A 24,154-nucleotide genomic window follows, 5' to 3' on the forward strand; every position below is an offset into this window, starting at 1 on the left:
CCCTCATCGCCATACTCCGGCACCTGTTCGGGAACACTGAGGGAGAATTCAGAACGTACAATTCACCTAACAAGCACGTCTTTTGGGACTTGTGGGAGGAAACCGGAGCACCCAGGGGAAACCCACGCAGACACAGGAAGAACGTGCAGACTCTGCAGAGACAGTGACCCAAGCTGGGAATCGAACCCGGGTCCCTAGCGCTGTGAATCATAAGTGGTAATCACTGTGCTACCGTGCCACCCATTGTGTTACCGTGCCAAAATTGAAGTCCCCACTATTCTTCCCCTTCTTGAGTTCTCTGCCCAAAGGCAGGTCTGACCCACACCTCTATGATCTCTGTCACTGTAGGACAAAAAGGCAGTTGCAAAGGAACCCCAGCTGGGACGGGGATTGAACTCTGCACTGTTGGCACCAACCTGATCCATACTGGCCGTCCAACCAACTGACTTCCTCCCCCGCCCACACCAAGGGGTCAAATTTGGTACAACAACACATACTTTTACATGCATGTTGTAATCTGGAGTTATGGATACTGATGGTTGAGGCTCCAATTTGATTTCATAACATAAGAACATAAGAACTAGGAGCAGGAGTAAGCCACCTGGCCCCTCGAGCCTGCTCCACCATTCAATGAGATCATAGCTGATCTTTTGTGGGCTCAGTTCCACTTTCCGCCCAAACACCCTTAATCCCTTTATTCTTAAAAAACTATCTATCTTTATCCTAGAAACATTTAATGAAGGAGCCTCTACTGCTTCACTGGGCAAGGAAATCCATAGATTCACAACCCTTTGGGTGAAGAAGTTTCTCCTAAACTCAGTCCTAAATCTACTTCCCCTTATTTTGAGGCTACTTCTGCTTTCACCCGCCAGTGGAAACAACCTGCCCTATCTATTCCCTTCATAATTTTATATGTTTCTATAAGATCCCCCCTCATCCTTCTAAATTCCAACAAGTACAGTCCCAGTCTACTCAACCTCTCCTCGTAATCCAACCCCTTCAGCTCTGGGATCAACCTAGTGAATCTCCTCTGCACACCCTCCAGTGCCAGTACATCCTTTCTCAAGTAAGGAGACCAAAACTGAACACAATACTTCAGGTGTGGCCTCACTAACACCTTATACAATTGCAACATAACCTCACTAGTCTTAAACTCCATCCCTCTAGCAATGAAGGACAAAATTCCATTCGCCTTCTTAATCACCTGTTGCACCTGTAAACCAACTTTTTGCGACTCATGCACTAGCACACCCAGGTCTCTCTGCACAGCAGCATGCTTTAATATTTTATCATTTAAATAATAATCCCGTTTGCTGTTATTCCTACCAAAATGGATGACCTCACATTTGTCAACATTGTATTCCATCTGAGAGACCCTAGCCCATTCACTTAACCTATCCAAATCCCTCTGCAGACTTCCAGTATCCTCTGCACTTTTTGCTTTACCACTCATCTTAGTGTCATCTGCAAACTTGTACACATTGCCCTTGGTCCCCAACTCCAAATAATCGATGTAAAATGTGAACAATTGTGGGCACAACACTGATCCCTAAGGGACACCACTAGCTACTGATTGCCAACCAGAGAAACACCCATTAATCCCCACTCTTTGCTTTCTATTAATTAACCAATCCTCTATCCATGCTACTACTTTACCCCTAATGCCATGCACCTTTATCTTATGCAGCAACCGTTAGTGTGGCACCTTGTCAAAGGCTTTCTGGAAATCCAGATATACCACATCCATTGGCTCCCCGTTATCTACTGCACTGTTAATGTCCTCAAAACAATTCCATGAAATTAGTTAGGCATGACCTGCCCTTTATGAACCCATGCTGCGTCTGCCAAATGGGACAATTTCTATCCAGATGCCTCGCTATTTTTTCCTTGGTGATAGATTTCAGCATCTTCCCTACTACTGAAGTTAAGCTCACTGGCCTATAATTACCCGCTCTCTGCCTACCTCCTTCTTTACACAGTGGTGTCACGTTCGCTAATTTCCAATCCACTGGGACCACCCCATCTCTAGTGAATTTTGGTTAATTATCACTAGTGCATTTGCAATTTCCCTAGCCATCTCTTTTAGCACTCTGGGATGCATTCCATCAGGGCCAGGAGACTTGCCTACCTTTAGCCCCATTAGCTTGCCCGTCACTACCTCCTTAGTGATAACAATCATCTCAAGATCCTCACCTGTCATAGCCTCATTTCTATCAGTCACTGGCATGTTATTTGTGCCTTCTACTGTGAAGACCGACCCAAAATACCTGTTCAGTTCCTGAGCCATTTCCTCATCTCCCATTATTAAAACTCCCTTCTCATCCTCTAAAGGACCAATATTGACCGTAGCCACTCTTTCTGTTTTATATATTTGTAGAAACCTTTACTGTCTGTTCTTATATTCTGAGCAAGTTTATTCTCATAATCCATCTTACTCTTCTTTATAGCTTTTTTAGTAGCTTTCTGTTGCCCCCTAAAGATTTCCCAGTCCTCTAGTCTCCCACCAATCTTTGCCACGTTGTATGCTTTTTCCTTCAATTTGATACTCTCCCTTATTTCCTTAGATATCCACGGTCGATTTTCCCTCTTTCTACCGTCCTTCCTTTTTGCTGGTATGAACCTTTGCTGAGCACTGTGAAAAATTGCTTGGAAGGTTCTCCACTGTTCCTCAACTGTTCCACCATAAAGTCTTTGCTCCCAGTCTACTTTAGCTAGTTCTTCTCTCATCCCATTGTAATGTCCTTTGTTTAAGCACAAAACACTAGTATTTGATTTTACCTTCTCACCCTCCATTTGTATTTTAAATTCCTCCATATTGTGTTCGCTCCTTCCGAGAGGATCCCTAACTATAAGATCATGAATCAATCCTGTCTCATTACACAGGACAAGATCTAGGACCGCTTGTTCCCTCATAGGTTCCATTACATACTGTTCTAGGAAACTATCGCGGATACATTCTATAAACTCCTCCTCAAGGCTGCCTTTACCGACCTGGTTAAACCAATCGACATGTAGATTAACATCCCCCATGATAATTGCTGTACCATTTCTACATGCATCAGTTATCTCTTTGTTTATTGCCTGCTCCACCACAACGTTACTATTTGGTGCCCTATAGACTACTCCTAGCAGTGACTTTTTCGCCTTACTATTCCTGATTTCCACCCAAATGGATTCAACCTTATCCTCCACAGCACCGATGTCATCCCTTACTATTGCCCGGATGTCATCCTTAAATAACAGAGCAACACCACCTCCCATCCATCCACTCTGTCCTTCCAAATAGTTTGATACCCTCGGATATTTAACTCCCAGTCATGACCATCATTTAACCATGTTTCAGTAATGGCCACTAAATCATAGTCATTCACGATGATTTGCGCCATCAACTCATTTACTTTTTTCCGAATACTACAAGCATTCAGGTAAAGTACACTTACGTTGTTTTTTTTACCTCTGTTTTGAATCTTAACATCTCCAGTTTTATTCCTTTTTGTATTACTGGGCCTATTCATTGAGCTACCCTCAGTCACTGTACCTTGTACTATCGCACTTTTTGATTTTTGACTATGGCTTCTCTGCCTTACACTTTCCCCCTTACTTCCTTTTGCTTCTGTCCCTGTTTTACTACCTTCCAACGTCCTGCATCGGTTCCCATCCCCCTGTCTAGGTACGGGAAAGTGGCCCGCAAACCGTACTGGTCGACCATTCGGTCCATCTCCCTTTGGAAGACCGAGACCCCGTTACTGATGCTGAAGGGGACCCTGAGGAAGTGATAGAGACGACCGTCCACCTCGAAAGCAGAGTATGGACGGTCCGATTTACGAATGGGGAGCTGGTGGTAGGCGGATTTGAGGTCTATCGTTGAGAAGACCCGGTACGGCGCAATCTGGTTGACCAGATCAGATATGCGTGGGAGGGGGTACGCGTCGAGTTGCGTGTACCGATTGATGGTCTGGCTGTAGTCCATTACCATTCTGTGTTTCCCCCCAGTTTTAACGACTACCAGTTGGGCTCTCCAGGGGCTGTTACTGGCCTCGATGATGCCTTCCCGAAGCAACCGCTGGACCTCGGACCTGATGAAGGTCTTATCTTGGGTGCTGTACTGTCTGCACCTGGTGGCAATGGGTTTGCAATCCGAAGTTAGATTGGCAAAGAGGGTGGGTGGATCGACCTTTAGAGTTGCGAGGCCGCACACAGTGAGGGGTAGTAGGGGACGCCCTATTTGAGGGTTAGTCTCTGGAGATTGCACTGGAAGTCCAAGCCTAGTAGTAGTGCAGTGCAGAGATTAGGAAGGACGTAGAGGCGGAAGCCGCTGAATTCTACGCCCTGGACCGTGAGAGTGACCGTGCAGAACACCCGGATCGCGACAGAATGGGATCCGGAGGCCAGGGAGATTCTTTGATTGGTGGGGTGGACCACGAGGGAGCAGCGCCTTACCGTATCCGGGTGGATGAAGCTTTCGGTGCTCCCGGAGTCCAGCAGGCAAGAGGTCACGTGACCGCTGATTCTCACACTCGTCGAAGCGGTGACCAGGTTATGCGGACGAGATTGGTCGATTGTCACTGAGGTGAGCTGCAGTCGGTCGTCGCTGGCGTCAGAAGATGGAGAACGAGGGGGGCCGAGGACGTGGAATGCAGTCGGCGTCCATGCCCCATGGGGAAGACAAGATGGCGGCACCTGAAGATCCTGCGCAGGACAAACTGGCGGCGCCCATGTGCCGCACGTTGCGGGGACTGGACAAGATGGCGACACCCATGGCCCGCACATGGACTGAGGGGGAGAAGATGGCAGCGCCCACTGGCTGTGCGTGGTCAGGGGAGGTGAAGATGGCGGCACCCACTGGCCGCGCATGGTCCGGGACGAAGATGGCGGCGCCCATTGCGTGTAGGTCTTGGGGGAGGGGGCGATAGCGGCAACTGCGCAGGCCTGGCACATTGCGGCGAAGTGCCCCTTTTTGCCGCAAGCCTTGCAAATGGCAGTGCGTGCCAGGCAGCGTTGGCGGGGGTGCTTCTGCTTGCCACAGACGTAACATCGGGGACCCTCGGAGTGCGAGGGTTGGCGTGTGGCGCAGGCGTACTGGCTGGGTAAAGCCCCGGCTGGGGCGGCAGTATGTGGGGTCCACGAGGGATAGGAGGGGTGGGCCGCGCGGCCGGAGGGGTAGGCCTGAGCAGTACGTGAGGCGACCGTCATGGAGAGCGCTAGCTTTTTAGTCTCAGCTAGGTCGAGCGTGGCCCCTTCCAGCAGTCTTTGGCGTATGAGATCCGACCCAATCCCCATTACAAACGCATCGCGCAGAAGAAGGTTGGAATGGGACGGCGGGCTGGAGGCAGCCGCGTGTTGGAGGGCTCCCGTTTGGGAACGGCATTGTCGATGATTGACGCCCGGTCCTAGGGGCAGCGAAGACAGTAAAGGTCAGGAGAAAGCACAGGGAAGGGGCAGCACGGTAGCATTGTGGATAGCACAATTGCTTCACAGCTCCAGGGTCCTAGGTTCGATTCCCGGCTTGGGTCACTGTCTGTGCGGAGTCTGCACATCTTCCCCGTGTGTGCGTGGGTTTCCTCCGGGTGCTCCGGTTTCCTCCCATAGTCCAAAGATGTGCAGGTTAGATGGATTAGCCATGATAAATTGCCCTTAGTGTCCAAAATTTCCCTTAGTGTTGGGTGGGGTTATGGGGATAGGGTGGAGGTGTTGACCTTGGGTAGGGTGCTCTTTCCAGGAGCCGGTGCAGACTCGATGGGCCAAATGGCCTCCTTCTGCACTGTAAATTCTATGTGTCGCGGACCAGTAAAAAAGCGGCCGTAAAAACAGCCGAAATTCCGTCGGGGAGTAGAAAGGTCACCACGGGGTCGTTAAAGAAAATGGAGGCTGGAGCACCAGGGGAGGCCGCATTGCTTATGGCTGAAGAAATAACTAAGGTGATGGCTGCGGAACTCGAAAGGCAGTTTACAAACTACATGGAGACAATGAGGAAGGAGATGAGGGAGGTTTTGAGTGTGCTGGTGAAGGAGGCGATTTCCCCGGTGATGACGGCGTTGGCGAGCGCAATGGCAGAGGTGCGGGAGTAAGGGGAGGCGCTGAAGGAAGTGGAGGAGATATTATTGCAGCACGGTGATCAGCTTACCTCGATGGGGAAGGAGATGCGGAAGGTGATGGAGATTAACAAGGACCTGCGAGGAAAAATGGAAAACCTGGAAAACAGATCCAGGCGACAGAATTTGAGGATTGTGGGGCTGCCCGAAGGAGTTGAAGGGCCGAGGCCGACTGAGTATTTTGCCGCGATGCTGGCGAAACTATTGGGGGAGGGGGAGGATCCCTCCCGGTATGAACTGGATCGGGCTCATCGGTCGTGGAGGCCTGTACCAAAGGCGAGTGAGCCGCCAAGAGTAGTTAGTCTGTGCTTCCGTAGGTACAGTGTGAAGGAGAAGGTCCTGTGCTGGGCCAAGCAGAAGCGGGTGGTGCAGTGGGCTGGAGCTGGTATATGTGTATACCAGGACTTTACGGTGGAGCTGGCGAGGAGGCGGGCTTCTTTCAACCGGGTGAAGAGGGCACTGTACATTAGCATGGTGCAGTGTGGCATTGTATATCCAGAGAAGCTGAGGGTGACTTACAAGCTCAAGAACTTTTATTTTGGAACGGCGGAGCAGTGGAGGAGTTTGCGAAGGGAGACGGACTGTGGCAGAACTGAGAAATTGAGAAATGGCCATGTGCCGATGTAACCTCATGATTGTATTTTCTTTTTTTTTCTTTTTTGTTTCACTGCGTGCGGGTGTATGGGCTAAAGGAGCCAATGTTGTATATATTTGGACAAGGGAAGTGATGGGACTTTAACTCGAAGTGAGGGCTCTTTGGAGTGTAGGTGGTTATGCGGGGTTTGTGAGCTAAAAGGGGGTTTCTGGGCTTTCCTACGGCCGGGCAAAGGGGAAAGGGACCTGGGCGGGGGCCTCCACGCTGGCCGGTTTAAGCCGGCCAGTGAACGGAAGTGAGGTGGGCGGAGGGGCTGCGGCCATCGGAGGCTGGCAGAACGGGGTCCGAGTTGTCTAGCCGGGGTGGAAAGTTGGGGGGAAGGAACCGAGATTGGGGGGAGGAGTTTTACAAGAGGCAGTGGACGGGAGGAGTTGGGGGGGGGGGGGGGTATACAACTCTTGGGTATCATGTACGGTACTCTTTCAGAGGTTGGACCATGTTGAGTGGGGGAGGGGGGGTAAATGGACTCTATGGTGACCATGGGCTGTCCCGGTCTCCTCTTTTCTTTTTCTCCTTTGCTTTTTGTTTCCACCGTGGGAGGGTTTGTTTTAGTGGATGCATATATTGACAGTTGGGCCATTGTTTGGGGTGGTGGGAGGATGGGATCGTTGTTATTGTTAAGGGGATTGATTTTGTATTTTTTACCATTTACTGTCTGTGGGTGGGGTGTAAATTTTGAAGGAACATGTGAAAATGGAGAATAAAAATATTTATAAAAAAAAAGAAAGTTGGAATGTTCGGTGGCCGTACCAGCCTGACAGTCACAGTCCCGGATGAGTGGGATTAGGGCCCGCCAGAAGTCTTCTATGGACTCACCAGGGAGTTGAGAGCGAGTGGCGAGAACGTGCCTGGCGAAGAGTGTGTTCGTTTTCTGTGCGTAGCTTTCTTTGAGGAGCGCCATGGCATCTGCGTAGTTCGGGGCGTCCTGATCAGCGGAAACACGTTGGAGCTCAACCTTGAGTACAGGATCTGTATCTTCTGAGCCTCCGTCGGAGGGGTGGTCGCTGAGTTATCGGTCTCGAAGCAAGCTAGCCAGTGATTAAAGTCCTTTTTGGCATCGCTTGATTGAGGATCCAGCTGCAGGCGATATGGTTTGATTCGGAGGTCCATCTTTTAGAAAATCTTACTCCAATAAATTGATGCACGATCAATTGTACAAAGACTAAGGTTGGATACAACTGTGGCTTTATTGCAGTAAGATGTGTGGCCTCCCACAGCAGCTGGCGAAATGGTTGCTGAATAGAGGACACGCATATTTATAAGCAGGGGCTACTGGCGAACCTGTAGTACAGGTCCTACCTTACATCACCTAATACAGGTGTAACAGTGGTTTACGACAACATCTTAACACATGACAACATCGTCATGAACATTTGTTGCAATCAATTTGCAGTTTCGTTACAGTAACTCTCCCAATCAAATAGACTGCAACCCTCTCAGATCTGTGGAATAGACCTGGGTACACAGCATAGGCTGCTCTCCCCATCCTGTCTGTTGTGGTTCCATGAGTCATTTAGTCTGTGTTAAAATCTTTAATAGGCTATTTAATTCTTCCCTTCCCTGCCCCTCCACCCCCCATGCCCGCTCGTTCCCCCATGGATATGTAAAGATTCCTTTTTCAAGTGTATAACCAATTCCTTTAGAAAGTTACCCTTGAATTAGCCCCCTCCATTCTTTCGGACGGTGAATCCCAGATCATGGCGATACATTGGTCCGTGGTCAACATGAGTCACTACCGTCAGGAGACGGAGGAGGAAAATTCCAGCAATAACTTTTGCCTTCGACGTTTTTGCATTCGCTATTTTGTAAAACAAAAATAGAAGAGAAACTCATCCCAAATCGTGGAAGAAAGTATCCTATTTAGTGATCTCAGTTAATGTCTTTGAGGAGTTGCAGGGTTAAAAGAAAAAAATGATCTACTTCTTAGGAGAAAGTAATTAAAGTCAAGGGAACCGCAGCATCATTTAATTGAAAATGAATAATGAGCGGGCTGTATATGAGGGAAAAGAGTAGTTTGGTTAATTAAGACTGAAAGTTCAAGCCTATGAGGATGTATAAGGAACTCATCACCGAAAGCATAACTATATATTATTGATATGAAAGCGTTTGCCTTTCAGAAAGGTATACAATAGACTCTGAGCTCTGACAAAAGTGAGATTCTAGTCTCTGATTGGTGGTTGGCAAGGTGAAATGCATTGTGGGTCCTGCAGTAGAGAGCTGCCTGATGATATCAGGACAGCTAAATTAATAAAATTGAAATGCATTAAAACTTGAAATAGGTAGAGGCCAGCAATCATTTTAAACTTGCAAGGTTATTAATAATTCACCAGAATCTTTCCGCAGAAATCACAAACCATTTATTGAGAAGTGGGGTCAAATATAATTTCACTTTAACACTAATTTATGCACATTATGTTATGATCTCAGACTGGCTTCAGAAAATAAAATGGCAATTCAAGTTTAATAATAAGGGATTCACAGAACATGTTCTGAATATACTTTCCCTTATATTTATGATTAAAGCTGAATTTTCAGGGATGCAAGTGTTTTTGACTTGTACAAAACATGTGCCACATTTTCACATCTGTTTATATATTAATCATAGGAGTGAGCTGTTTGGAATGGCAAGCAGCTTGAATGGGTAAAACATGTTGTTGTCGTGGTGATGTTTAACAAGAAGCTAAGAAATTTGATTGCCCAGTGCCCAATCTTGGGCAGATTGACACCACCCCAGGACAAAGCAACCCATTTGAGAGGCACCCCAGCCACAGAAAAATCACTCCTTTCACCACCGACAAACATCGACAGCAGTGTGTACCATTTATAAGATGCCATGATGTGGAGATGCCGCTGTTGGACTGGGGTGGGCACAGTAAGGAGCCTTACAACATCAGGTTAAAGTCCAACAGATTTGTTTTGAATCACTAGCTTTCGGAACAAGCTCCTTCATCAGGTGTGTGTAAGATTTATAAGATTCACTGCACAAACTCAGCAGGGCTCCTTAGGAAGCACCTTACAAACACATAACCACTACCATCTAGAAGGACAAGGGCAGCAGACACATGGGAACACCACAACCTGGAGGTTCCCCTCCAAGCCATAGAGTCCGTTGAATCCAAAGATGTCCAAAGATGTGCAGGTTATGTGCATTGACCATGATAAATTGCCCTGAGTGTCCAAATAGGTTGGGTGGGATTATTAGGTTACTGGGATAGGGTAGAGGTGTGGGTTTAGCTAGGCTGCTCTTTCCAAAGGCCAGTGCAGACTCGAAGGGCTGAATGGCCTCCTTCTGCACTGTAAATTCTATGATTCTATGATTCTCATGAGACGTTTCGAGCTTCGCAGATCTCGATGCAGGCCTCATGCAAGATCCAACGGCTCAGTCCAACTCGGGCGCGACGAGGCTGCTGAATCATGCCCAATGTCCCTAAACTGGTTGAAAGACCCCAGTGGGAAATTGTTATGTCTCAGTGCCAGACCCGTCATAAAAGCTGGTTCGCCATTGGCCGGCAGTAGGATCTTTTGGTCCCGCCATTGGGGTTTCCCATTGAGTGAACCCCCCATGGCGGGGGTGCACCGTCGGCACGAATGGCCAGAAGGATCCGGCCTATATTTCATAAATGTATCCACTGGTTCTGCTGCTGGTATTAGAGGAGAAGAAGCAGATGCAGAGAAGACTACAATGAGCAGGAGAAGCTGGGAGAAAAGGGATGAGAAGGTGGGAACTGGGCAAGAGGCCTTATTCACTTCAGAAAAATGTTCTCTGATCTCAACCTGAGAAAGTCTCAATTATTAAGGTACCTGTGCTTCACTAGGCAGTCTATAACTGAGCTATAGCCTGTTGCAACCACAACTAGAATTCCAAGCCAGCAGCAATATCAAAATCATCAACAGTACTTATGGTTGGAACATCTATGTCACTAAGTGAGACTGCATTTGAGAATATCTTCTTGTACCTCATTGGTCACCATAGCCATGACTTTCTCCTCCCCACGACGTCCTTTCTCTAGTGGGGGCAGGATGTGTATATGACTTGACTCTGTTGCAATCATCACCCGCCTCCTAATTTTCCTTGACAACGTCTCTTGCAAGAAAGAAACGAGCATTAGGATTGGTGCAGCACGGTAGCATGGTGGTTAGCATAAATGCTTCACAGCTTCAGGGTCCCAGGTTCGGTTCCCGGCTGGGTCACTGTCTGTGCGGTGTCTGCACGTTCTCCCCGTGTATGCATGGGTTTCCTCCAGGTGCTCCGGTTTCCTCCCACAGTCCAAAGATGTGTGGGTTAGGTGGATTGGCCATGCTAAATTGCCCGTAGTGTCCTAAAAAGTAAGGTTAAGGGGGGGTTTGTTGGGTTACGGGTATAGGGTGGATACATGGGTTTGAGTAGGGTGATCATTGCTTGGCACAACATCGAGGGCCGAAGGGCCTGTTCTGTGCTGTACTGTCTAAGCCTAAGGATTATAGCCTTCAACGTCACCTATCAAAGCTGAATAGGGCAGATATGGATGAAAGTTGATAGAGGTGTAAGGAAGTAAGGAGTATTAATATGAGACTAGTAGGAGCTACATTTGGCAGTAGGGCCAGAAGGAGATGGAACAAAATGTTGTACAGTACTTACAGGATTTGATTTTGATTTGATTTATTGTCACGTACCAAAGTACAGTGAAAAGTATCCGAGGGAAGGTACACAGTATGCATATAGTATACAAAGAGAATAATCAACAGAGAACATTGCCAAATGGTACATCGACAAACAGTGATTGGTTAAATTGCGGAACAAGGGGCCAAATAAAGCAAATGAAGATGGAAACCAAGATGGAAGGCAAGATTAACACGGCGAAAGAAACTGCAGGTCTGAGCAAAGAGGAGAACTGAGCATTAGGACTCTTACCTTAACATCTCTGGTGAAGCCATTAAAATATGTTCTACATTGTCACCGTTCATGCAATGCTGCTAACATTGACCTCTTGAGTTATCTCTTCTCACACAGTACCCTCTGCCTTTGACATCCCTCATCCCTCCTCTCCGTACCCCTCCGACCATCCCCCATCCCCACCAGGTGGAAAATCTCCTTCCTACATTTTAATGAATCTGCATACAAGACCGCACCTGGAATATTGTGCACAGTTCTGGTCCTCTTATTTGAGGAAAGATGCAGTGGCATTGGAGGTAGTTCAGTGGAGGTTCACTAGATTGATTCCAGAGATGAGGGGCGGGATTTGCTGATCCCGAGTGTTCATGCCGTCGTAAACACCGTTGCGTTTCTCGACGCCGTCAACATGGCCTCAGGAACAGCAATTCTGACACCTACAGGGGGCCTGCAGGGCACTGGAGCGACCCGCGTCGCTCCAGCTGCCGATCCCCGGTGTCAGATGGGCGCCGCGGGCCTGTGCATGCACAGTGGGACCGGCGCGATTGCCGCGCATGCGCGGTAGCTCCCTTCTCCGCGCCGGCCCGTCGCAACATGGAGTAGGACTACAGGGGCTGGCACGGAACAAAAGAGGCCCCCAGCCGAGAGGCCGGCCCGCTGATCGGTCGGCCCCAATCACTGGCCAGGCCACAGCGGAGGCCCCACCAGGATCGGACCCCTCTGCCCCCCCACCCTCCCCCTCCCCCCCCCCCCCCCCCCCCCCCACCGGTCGTCCCCAGATGCATCCCCGCCAAAAGTCCCACTAGCTAAGAGCAGGTGTGGACGGCGCCAGCATGACTCGGCTTTTTTAGTGTGGCCACTCGGCCCATCCCGGACTGAGAATAGTCAGGGGGACCCCGTAGAGTGGCCCCGACCAGTGCTATGGGAATAGGGTGGTAGTGAGGGCTTAAGTGGGTCGATGCAGACTCGATAAGTCGAATGGCCTCCTTCTGCACTGTATGTTCTATGTTCCATGTGGAGCAGATGATTCCTCTTGTGGGGTATTCGTGAACGAGAGGTCTCAGGATAAATTTAAAACAGAGATGAGGAGAAATGACTTCTCCCGAAGGATCGTGAGTCTGTGGAATTCGCTACACCAAAGTGCGGTGGATACTGGGAAAGTGAGTAAATTTAAGGAGGAATGTGACAGGTCTTTAATGAGTAATGGATTGAAGGGCTACGGAGAACGGGTTGGCCGATGGAGTTGAGACCATGATGAGATCAGCCATGATAGTATTGAATGGTGGAGCAGGCTCAAGGGGCTAAATTTCCTGTTCCTGCTCCGAGTTCTGATATCCAAAGAAAGAACTATACTATCTAATTCCACCTTCTAGCTCTTGGTCTGTAGCTCTGTGGGTAACCGCACCTCATGCACAAATCTGGTGTTCTTGATTAATAAGGTGATTTCTTGATTAATAAGGGGATCAGGGGTTATAGGGACAAGGCAAGAGAATGGGGATGAGGAACATATCAGCCATGATCGAATGGCGGAGCAGGCCCGATGGCCAAATTGCCCAATTCTGCTCCTATATCTTATGGTCTTATGCATATCATTAAAGGGACAATCCGTCACATGATCCTCCCTAAGTTGTCATGTGAGAGTACCTTTAAGAAATGGTGTTTAATCAACGTACCTTTAAGAAATGGGGCAGCTCATATTACTGAACTGATGTCAGAGGGGGGAGCTGAGCTGAGATCACTTCTGCTTTTTGGGCGTTTTAGTTTCAGTTTGAGAAAGCAGCTGAAAAGTGCCTGGCTGGTTGGCTGTGAGCTGTTTTGAATAGAGAAAGCCGGTTTTGAGGAAAAGAGCTTGAGTGTGTCTGTGTTTGCAGTGAGCTGGATCTGTGGTGATCTCTGCCATGAAAGACTATCTCTGAATCATTTGGGTGATTTAAACGCATAATAGTAATGTCTTTAACCTGATGTCTTTCTGTTTAAAGGTGTTAAGTCTTTTGGAGGTTTGAAGGAACATTTTGAGGGATTATTTAGTGTTGTATTATTTTCGGGGTTATCTTTGAAGTAAGGGGTATTAAATGATCCAATGTTTATTTTAAAAGGTTAAGTTGAATTCATGGAATAAACAGTGTTTTGTGTTTAAAAACCCACGTGTCCAGAATTGTAATACCACACCTGGAGACCAAGCCATGTGCTTCAAAAGCAACAATACGTTAAAGGGAGAGGTTTGTTGAACTCCATGATACATTTTGGGGTTCTGAAACCGCCGCTCCCATATCACAGTGAATAGACAAACCTCGTTGACATTGGGCAGCACAGTAGAACAGTGGTTAGCACAGTTGCTTCACAGCACCTGGGTCCCAGGTTCGATTCCCGGCTTGGGTGACTGTCTGCGCGAAGTCTGCACGTTCTCCCCGTGTGTGCGTGTGTTTCCTCCGGGTGCTCCGGTTTCCTCCCAAAGTCCAAAGATGTGGAGGTTAGGTGGATTGGCCATGCTAAATTGCCCTTTGTGTCCAAAAAGGTTAGATGGGGCTATGGGGACAGGGTGGAGGTGTGGGGATAGGGTGGAGGTATGGGCTTAGGTAGGCTGCTCTTTTCAAGGGCAGACTTTCAGTGGCCTCCTTCTGCACAGTAAATTCTATGAATCTGTGACATGGTGTCACATTGACAAGGCTCTCAACAGTTTTATGAAGATAGGTCACAGACAACAGGATCCCATAAGTATAGCCACCGGTAGGAAAGAGACATGCCCGGGCTGTGCTCAGGCAGCGACACCTGGCACAGGTTGAGGGGATTCCCATTATGTGTGGTTGGGGTGGGGAGAGAGCACCGAGGCTTTTGAAGTGGGGGACCTGGCAGTAACGGGGTGTCTTGACATTGTTAGAGGGACCTGGCATTGATGGGAGTGACCTGGAATTAAGTGAGTGGGGAATCTGGCATTAAGGGAGGGGGGACCTAGCATTGAGGGAGGGATGGGGCAGTGAGGGGTGGAATTGGGAGTGAGGGGTGTGTTGCCGATATTGCCGCTGTGGTTGTTGGACGTGTGATGGCGGAGGAGAGCGCTCAATAATTGTGTCACAGGGGGCGAAGGGCCCCCAATACCTTCATCGATTGTGTTGGGTGGGGGGGGGGGGGGTTGTTGCTGGGGGGAGTTTCACCTCAGGCGCCTTTAAAGTTGCCATCCCGATCTTTATGGAGCTGGCCTTGCAGCAAGACCAATGGCTTAAACCATGACCCCCGCCCTGATTTTTGTGTCAGAATGGCTCAAGATCTGGGGCGAAATTCTCCGACCCCCCGCAGGGTCGGGGAATCGCCTGGCGCCCTTCATAAATCCTGCCCCTGCCGTGGCCGGAATTCTCCGCCACTTGGGAATCGGCGGGGGCGGAAATCACGCTGCGCGGTCGGCGGGCCCCCTGCGCCGGTAGGTGGACCCCCCGCGGGGATTCTCCGGCCCGCGATGGTCCGAAGTCAAGCTGTGGTCAGGCCTCTCCCGCCGACGTGGTTTAAACCACCCCTGGTGCCAGCGGGAGCAGGCGGCGCAAGCGTGCCCTGGGGTCCTGGGGGGGGCGCGGGGCGATCTGACCCGGGGGATGCCCCCATGGTGGTCTGACCCACGATCGGGGCCCACCGATCGGCCGGCGGGTCTGCGCCGTGGGGGCACTCTTTTTCATCCGCTGCCGCCACGGCCTCCACCATGGCGGAAGCGGAAGAGACCCCCTCCACCTCGCATGCGCCAGGGTGACGTCAGCGGCCGCTGACGTCCCGGTGCATTCGCGGACTCACGCCGACCAGCAAAGGCCTTTCAGCCAGCGCCAACGCCAGTCGGCGGGGCGCCAAAGGCCGTTTGCGCTGGTCAGTGGAGCGGGAGCCACTCCGGCGCAAGCCTAGCCTCTAAAGGTGCAGAGAATTCCGCACCTTTGGGGAATGTTGCTCGTTATGCTTTCCCTTAATTTGCTCTCTTTTAATCACCTTTGCTCTAGAGTCGCCAGGTATCTTTCTGATACCACCACAGGGTTCAAAGCCAAATACTGATCAATAACTCAATACACCAGTTAGTAAGTTTGAAATCAATACACGTTTATTTACACACACAGTAAATTATTACTCATGCATAAACTCTACTCACTAAACTACAACTACTACTAAAAGCCTATACTTAGCTTCGAGTGGTCCACCAGGTCAGAGGAACAATGGCCGTTGTCCGGTTCTGACACTGCTGGCTTCGAATTGGTACGGAATAGTAGCTAAGAGCGTCTATCTCACAGCGTGCGTTGACCTTAGACTTACTTGGTTGATGCAGCTGTTAGGCAGGTCTCTCCTCGCTGAGAGCCAAGGCCAAGAGAGCGAACTGAATTTGGGGACGCTATCTTATAGTCTCCAGGGGTTTTGCGCCCTTCTGGGCGGATCCCGGACTTGGTCCCAATTAATTGGACCATATCCCAATCGTTCCTATTGATTTTCTCCAATACCAGAGGTGTTCCCTGATCGTTGGGCGGGCACTATGTGGCCATTGGCCTGCCTTTGTTTTAGCTTCCACTGGCGCCGGGGAGTCTGTCTTGGTCTCGATTGTTTTAATGTTTCTTTTTGTCCCTGGAGATAGCTCATTAATATGTTAATGGCTATTGGTTTCTGTTCTGTCTGGGTTCTGCAAATCTTAATACACAGGAAACCTTGCACCTGCTTGTTTTCTCTGGTGTTGTCCATTTTTCCCTGCACTCCTTGCGAGTGTCCATTTTGGAATCAGGATGTGGCCACCCCAGGTGGCTACAGGAGGCCCGACGCCGGAGTGGTTCTCGCCACTCTGGTACGCCGGGACCCCACACGCCGCCTGGTAGGGGAGAATTCCGACCCTGGTCTGAAAACTCTGCAGTGCCTCTGGAGAGATACATGCCGGTTTTCAAACAGAGCCCCGACACTCTGACAAATCATTGGAAAATTCCTCCACAGACTCATTAATATTGACTGTAAGTAGATGAAGTCCCAGCACTGATCGAGTCATCGAGTTTTACAGTAAAAAACGAGGCCCGTTGGCCCATTGTGTCTGACCTGGCCATTCCCATTTTCCAGCTTTTGGTCCGTTGTCTTGCTGTGTGTGCACTGTCCACTGCACACCCATGTTTGGGATCTCAAACTTCAAACATCTGTCGCAGCCTGGTTGTTTGAAGGAAATAGCACAAACCAATGGGCTGCACGGTAGCACAGTGGTTAGCACTGTTGCTTCACAGCTCCAGGTTCCCAGGTTCGATTGCTGGCTTGGGTCACTGTCCGTGGAGAGTCTGCACGTTCTCCCCGTGTCTGCGTGGGTTTCCTCTGGGTGCTCCGGTTTCCTCCCACAGTTCTGACACTCCAAAGAAAATCGTTTATTGTCACAAGTAGGCTTCAAATGAAGTTACTGTGAAAAGCCCCTAGTCGCCACATTCCGGCGCCTGGTATGGGAATTGAACCGTGCTGCTGGCCTGCCTTGGTCTGCATTAAAAGCCAGCTATTTAGCCCAGTGTGCTAAACCAGCCCCTAAAGATGTGCAGGTTAGGTGGATTGACCATGCTAAATTGCCCTTCGTGTCCAGAAAAAGGTTGGGTGGGGTTACTGGGTTACGGGGATAGGGTGGGGGTGTGGGCTTGGGTGGGATGTTCTTTCCAAGGCCCGGTGCAGACTCAATGGGCCGAATGGCCTCCTTCTGCACTGTAAATTCTATGATTCAATCAAAGGAACACACAGTGAGTGGACAGGAAGGAAGGAAGGAATTTATATCCCACTATTCATGTGTTCAGGACATCCCAAAGTACTTTACAGTCAATGAAGTACTTTTGACGTTTGATCCCAGTTGTAACGTAGAGAACTTTTACAGCAATTGGATACTGATCATCAATGCAAGCGCATTATTTTCTGAACAAATGATAAAATCCTGTTGGGATTTCGAAGCAGATTATGATATGGCTTGGGCAGTGTTATCATTCCGAGCCATGTGAAAGCTTCAAACACTTCCAGCATTCAATGCCAGTGTTGTTATCAGAATGTTTAATATGCAGAAAAGTATACAGGAGTGCAAGGTAACCTTCATTCATACGCGGTCAATTGAGAATTGCAGACAGACCATTCTACATTAGAAAATCGCTATTTTAAATCACACTAGCAATTGCTCAGCTATACTTAGAGGCTCTTCAAGCATGTGTAAAAATATGATTTATAGACTGCTTAGGCATGATGTAACTGCATCTCTTTGCCCACTCTATGCATTAAAGTGGTTATTTGAGCAAGATGATTGCACAGTGGCACACAGTCGATACAATGAAGCTGCACGCAGTGGCAGGGATGGACCTGTCTCTGTAACACACACACAGTGCATTGATGAATTCAGTCAGATTATCAGAGGGAGGTACGAAGTAAAAAGTGAATGTTTCCCTCACAAAAGAGCAAAAACCAGCAGATCTGTACCCACCTTCCGAAATGAAATGAAAATTGCTTGTTATCACAAGCAGGCTTCAAATGAAGCTACTGCGAAAAGCCCCTAGTTGCCACATTCCGGCACCTGTTTGGGGAGGCTGGTACGGGAGTTGAACCATGTTGTTGGCTTGCCTTGGCCTGCTTTCAAAGCAAGGGACTTAGCCCTGTGCTAAACAGCCCCAGTTCCTCCATCCCTTCTGCTGTCACGCCCTCCTGCAGCTCCAGTTGTGTCTGTGACAGCAATGAAAGAAAGCACCAAATGCTGGTGAATTTATCGAATATTTTGTAGTGTTTACAATACACAAACTGCCTGTTATTACCAGCACGTGACCTACGGGGTGAGGCCAATTAGTCTCCCTGTGAGTCTGGTTGAGGAAGAGCTTCCCCGCTGAGGGGCGGGGCCCCACCAGCAGAGCTACGGCCACTGTGTATAAAAACCCAGGCCGAGTGGGAGCCGAACAAGGGAAGTGCCGACTGGGACCAGTGTACAACGTGTAAGTTGTTACAATCGTAATAAATAACTAATGTCTTTACAGTATTTGTCCCCTTAAAGGCATCAAAGCCATTCACCTCAATTCTCTAATGTGCTAACAGTTTTAGAAAGTTAAATAAAATAATGGCTCTGCATTATTTCTTTTAGAAAGATACGATAAAGCACAGTTGGTTGGATAGATTTGAGATAAAAGCCAATACTTCCTCAATATGCTGCAGGAAAGTCCTTACGAACTGAAAATGCCCCCCCCCCCTGCTCCGACCTTACTCCAACACTTGTATTCTAGTACTGTACTCCGTTGCTTATGGGCCGCACGGTAGCACAGTGGTTAGCACTGTTGCTTCACAGCGCCAGGGTTCCAGGTTCAATTCCCAGTTGGATGTGTGCGGAGACTACGTGTTCTCCCTGTGTCTGCGTGGGTTTCCTCTGGGTGCTCCGATTTCCATGCACATATCCCGAAAGACGTGCTTGTTAGCTGAATTTGACATTCTGAATTCTCCCTCAGTGAACCCGGACTGTGGTAACCAGGGGATTTTCACAGTAACTTCATTGCAGTGTTCATGTAAGCCTACTTGTGACACTAATGAAGATTAGTTTTTTAAAAATTTATCCTAAATTGGTACTCCTTTGAACTTTTCCCCCTTTCTCATAAACTCTAAATATGCCATGTAATCCTGGAATGGCTTAAGGTGTAGAGATCACCTAAAACTGAGGTGTCAACCTGGTGAAGCTACAACACAGGACTACTTGCATGCCAAACTGCGTAAGCAGCTTGTGGTAGACAGACCTAAGCGACCCCACAGCATACAGATCAACTCTGCAATCCTGCCACACCCTGTGGTGAACGCTGGTGGACAATTAAACAACTCAATGGGGGAGGGAAATGAAAATGAAAATTGCTTATTGTCACGAGTAGGCTTCACTATGAAAAGCTAGTTGCCACATTCCGGCGCCTGTCCGGGGAGGCTGGTATGGGAATCGAACCGTGCTGTTGGCCTGCTTTAAAAGACAGCGATTTAGCTGAGTGAGCTAAACCAGCTCAAAAACATTAGGTGGGGGAGTTGCCTGTGGGTTCAGAGGATGTCTGGGGAATCCCATGCGGGGTTGGTGTGGGTCAGTACAACAGTTACCGAGAAGCTAAAATGATTTTAATTCTTCTAACTTTCTCAGGGTAACGAGTTGATGTAACACAGTTGAAACCATCCAAAGTTGGTGATTGTAATCACAATTTTCAGATTGTTCCAAGTGCAGGCTAGTCCTTACATTGGAAGCTCTGCGGGGGGCGAGGGGGGGGGGGGGGTGCTGTTCCTCTCTGCAACATTGGATACCCCACCCCGGATACACTGGCCTGGAGCTCAGAAGTTCCAACTCAACTCATTCTCTTCCTCACAGCCATTGACAAGGACTGCTGAGACTCAAAAAATGACCCTACTCTCTGTTTTAGTGTAACCTCGCGAAATAGCCGAGCCCGATCATCTTACTCTTGCCAAATTCAGCCCCCTGGTTTTCTCATTAAATGCTGTGGGAGGAAGCAATCATTTATAACGTCTGCGAGTTTTTCAGCCCAGTGTCACTTATTTGCTTTTTAAAAATGTGACTGGAATTAACTTATGCTACTTAAGAAAAATAAACTCGGAGCCATATGCATTACGTGTAACTCATGCAGGTCATAAATCTTGCTGATTGAAGGTGTCATTCCTAACAATACCGTAATGTTGGAAGCTGTGGTATGTCGGAGGAAGGGCTCACCATGCTACTGCCTGCTTCATAAAGTCCCAACATTGACTTATTGTAAAGGAGTGCCGGGCATGGAAAGATTTCCAATATATCCCAGGGAATGTTGTTTCTCAACTTAATGTGAGCATGCCTTGAGCTCTTTTACAGCAGCTGAATCATATAATATCAGAAATAAATCAGTGTTCAGAAATGTAACATTCATATTAGGCAGATTTGATTAATGACAACCTTATGAGCCATTTTAACACCTGTGGGCTTGAACCAATCATCCCATTCAGCATGTTCTTGCTAATGAGGAGTACTGTGCCCAGCACTGACTCAGTTTTCCTTTAGAAGCTTCCAGAATGTAATGCAGCTACTTCAGCAGCAGCTGAAACTACAGCTCAATAGAGGAGGCGTTGAAGGGGATAATTTTCTAAGTGCGTAGTGGTGGCAGGAGACTTCGAGCGAGCTGCCAAGTCATTCCAAGAAAGCACAGGCAATGTGTCCCTGATTTTCCAACATGGACTGGTAAAGAGTGAAGTTCTCTGTTGTTGACTGCTCATCTTGCACCCATCTGTGCAATCTCTTCCAGCCCTACAGCCCTACTGTGCTCTCCCAATTCTGGCCTCACACGAATCCCTGATTTATTTCCCTCCAATGTTGGAGACCATACCTTCAGCTGCCTTGGCCCGAATTGCCGCACTTTCCTCCTTAAAACTTCCTAGCCTGAATTCTCTGACGTCGGGATTCTCCGTTGCACCGGCAGCCCGGGGGTTTCCCGACGGCGTGGGTCTGCCTCGCAATGGGAAATCTCATTGGCCAGCCGGATAAATGGAGCATCCCGACGACGCGCCGTGTGACAGGATGAAGAATCCCTCCGCCTGTCTCTCCACCACCCTCTCTTTTAGTTGATGCTTAAAGCTACCTCATTGCTCATGCTTTTGGCCACGTGTCTTAATATATTGTTATTTGGTTCATTGTGCAAATTTTGTCGAAAGGAAAATCATGCTTGACAAATCAAGTAAAATTCTTTGAAAATGTAATTTGTAGAGTTGACCAGGGAGAACCAGTGGATGTGGTTTATTTAGATTTTCAGCTTTCGACAAGGTCCGTAGCATATTAATATGTAAAGCTAAAGCGCATGGAATTATGGATAGTGTTTTGAGGTGGATAAAAAGCTGGTTAACAGACAGGAAGCAAAAAGTTGAAATAAATGGGTCTTTTTCTGATTGGCAGGCAGTGACTAGTGGGGTACCACAGGGATCTGTATTGAATCCCAACTGTTCACATTATATATTAATGATTTGGACGAGGGAACTAAATTCATTGGGCGCGATTCTCCGGCCTCACTGTGCTTTTGCTCGAATGAAACGAGGCTGGTCGATAGTGGGAGAAGTTGAAAATGAGAACCGCGGCAGGTGCCAAACAATTGCGATGCAAACTTCCCGCTCCCGTAGGTGAAATCGGGATCTCGCCGTAGCATGGCGCGAAGCCAATTATCACCACTTAAGCCCCATTTCCATACAATAAATGGGAGCCACCCCACATCCAATGGGCTCCTGTGATTCAGCGGCCTCCCCAGCAAGTGGCCACGCTGGCGCTGCTTAGTGCTCCTTTTGAAAAACGTGAACCTGGCAGAAGCGCTTCTCCGGCGAGCTGAGGAGGTGAGTAGGCATCTTTGCTCACAGGCAATGAGCCCCAGGGCACTGGGTTTGCTACTCCAGGGCTCGGTGGGGGATGGGGCACCCTCAGCTGATGGGGTGGGCCACTATAGGAGGGGGTAGGGGGAGGTTGCTGGGGGGAGCAACCTCACGCGACTCCACCATGCCAACTCCTAGATCATGTGGGGGAAATCCTTGTCCCTACCCATCTTACCAACCATCCATAACCCCCACCGACTGCTGAGGCCTCTGGCCTTGCGGCTGTAGGCTGTCGCTAATAGGGAATTGGCAATGGTAGTTAAAGTGAGCACTTCACAAAACCCAAGTGGATTCCCGTGGGAGGGCAGGCCATAGAGCATGTGTGCGTCATTGCCTAGCATCGCAATTACACCATGATGACTGGACACTGTACCTGAATCCTGCGGGAGGTAACACCACACAGGCAGCAGCAAAATCGGAACAATCAGGGGATGCGACCCAGCACTGAGGACATGTCCACGGCCGGGAGGTGGGTGAGCGCCACAGGGAGCGGACCAGTGCCCAGTTCAGGTGAAGTTATGCGTGAGTGTCTTGGGTACAGAGTCTCGGTCCGTCGATGGGGGCCCACTGCAGCTGGAGTGCGTGACCAGGGCATTACAGTGTGAAGGAGGGGAGGAGGGGTGTGGAGATCAATGGGGGAATTGAGGGTCCCGAGGTGGGAGCCACTGCTGTTTGTCAGTCTAACACCGTCTCCCAATTCCTGACAGATATTCAATGGTATGGACAGGATTTTGGACCCCGCAGAACAGGACCTAGTGGTGCTGCTGGTAAGCCAGGTGGCCAGACGCTGGAGACGTCAGCAGCAGCAATGTCTGCAGAGGCTCGAGGCAGCAGCCCATGTACCGGATGCTGCCCTATGGACCCTGAAGACCCGGCCACCCATCAGGCCAGGAAGGGACCAAGAGGGGGAGGCCCGTGGTGACCCAGGGTGTATAGACATTGCTGGTCTTTTGAACAAATGACAGACTACGCATGCCGCAGGAGGCTCCACCTCAGCAAAGAAATAGAGCGATACCTGTGCCATGTCCTCGTGAACGTGACACCACCTGGAGGAGGAGGCCACCCACTCTCTGTAGCATCAAGGTCGCTGTATCCCTGAACGTTTCACCACGGGATCATTCCAGTGCTTGAGCGGGCACCTGTGTGGCATCTTGCAGGCCACAGCCCACAGGTGCATCCAACAGATCACAGATGCCTTGTTTGCCAGGGCAGAAAACTATATAAACTTTGGCATGGACCAAGCCGAACTTGAGGCCCGGGCAGCAGGATTCTCTGCCATCGCCAGAATGCCCCAGTTCCAGAGGCTGATAAACTGCATGTATGTCACCCTGCATTCACCGGGCCAACTGGGGCTGCCCTATGTTAACAGAAAGGGGAAAACTAGTGCCCTCTGACTTTATAGTGGTAGTGTCCTGTCTGGTGATTGGCTGCTCTGTCCTGTGTGCTTACTGGTCATCCTGTGTGTCAATCACTGCCTGTCTGCACTCCATTATAACATAGATGTATATTATGACATCCTCCACAACCTCGCACAGCAGTGGGATGACATGCTGGAGGTTGGAAATGAGGAACATGTGCCCACATAGGAGGAGGAGGAGGACAACAAGGATCATAAGGATGCATCAGACCAGCAATGGCTGGCGGTCGATCCCAGGGATGAACCGGAGAACCAGTCGGAGGCTGCAGGATAGGCATCAGCAATGAGGGTCTGGCATGCATAGAGGGTGAGGGACGCCCTTATACTCGCCAGCTTCACTTAGGGCCTGATCCGTAATCTCTATCTTGCCCCCCCCCCCCCCCCTCCACATTTCCCATGCTCCTAGGGTCTGTGTCACATCACTCCAGGATGCTGGTTCTGAGTCGACACCGCCAGCAGGTCATTGTTGAGGGCAGGGGTTTGATGATAACGCGCAGAGAGCTGAGAGCCAGTACTCCTCAATCTGTGCCATAGGCTAACTCCCACCTGGCTGCTGAATGCTCGCTCACACCCATCACCTGCCCGCAGTGTGCCCGGGGAGGAGTGGTGGGGGGAATACCAGGAGAGATGTGCTCGGGATTTGGTGGTCAGCCCGCATTGCGGAAGAAAGTGACATAGACGTCATACTGGGTCTGGTGAAGGGTTTGTAATGTTTCACAGGTGTCCAACAATGTCCCACTCTCCTCACCACCTCTCGCCCCCCCCCTCAC

This window comes from Scyliorhinus canicula, chromosome 5, assembly GCF_902713615.1.
Source record: "Scyliorhinus canicula chromosome 5, sScyCan1.1, whole genome shotgun sequence".
In the NCBI taxonomy this organism is placed as follows: domain Eukaryota; kingdom Metazoa; phylum Chordata; class Chondrichthyes; order Carcharhiniformes; family Scyliorhinidae; genus Scyliorhinus; species Scyliorhinus canicula.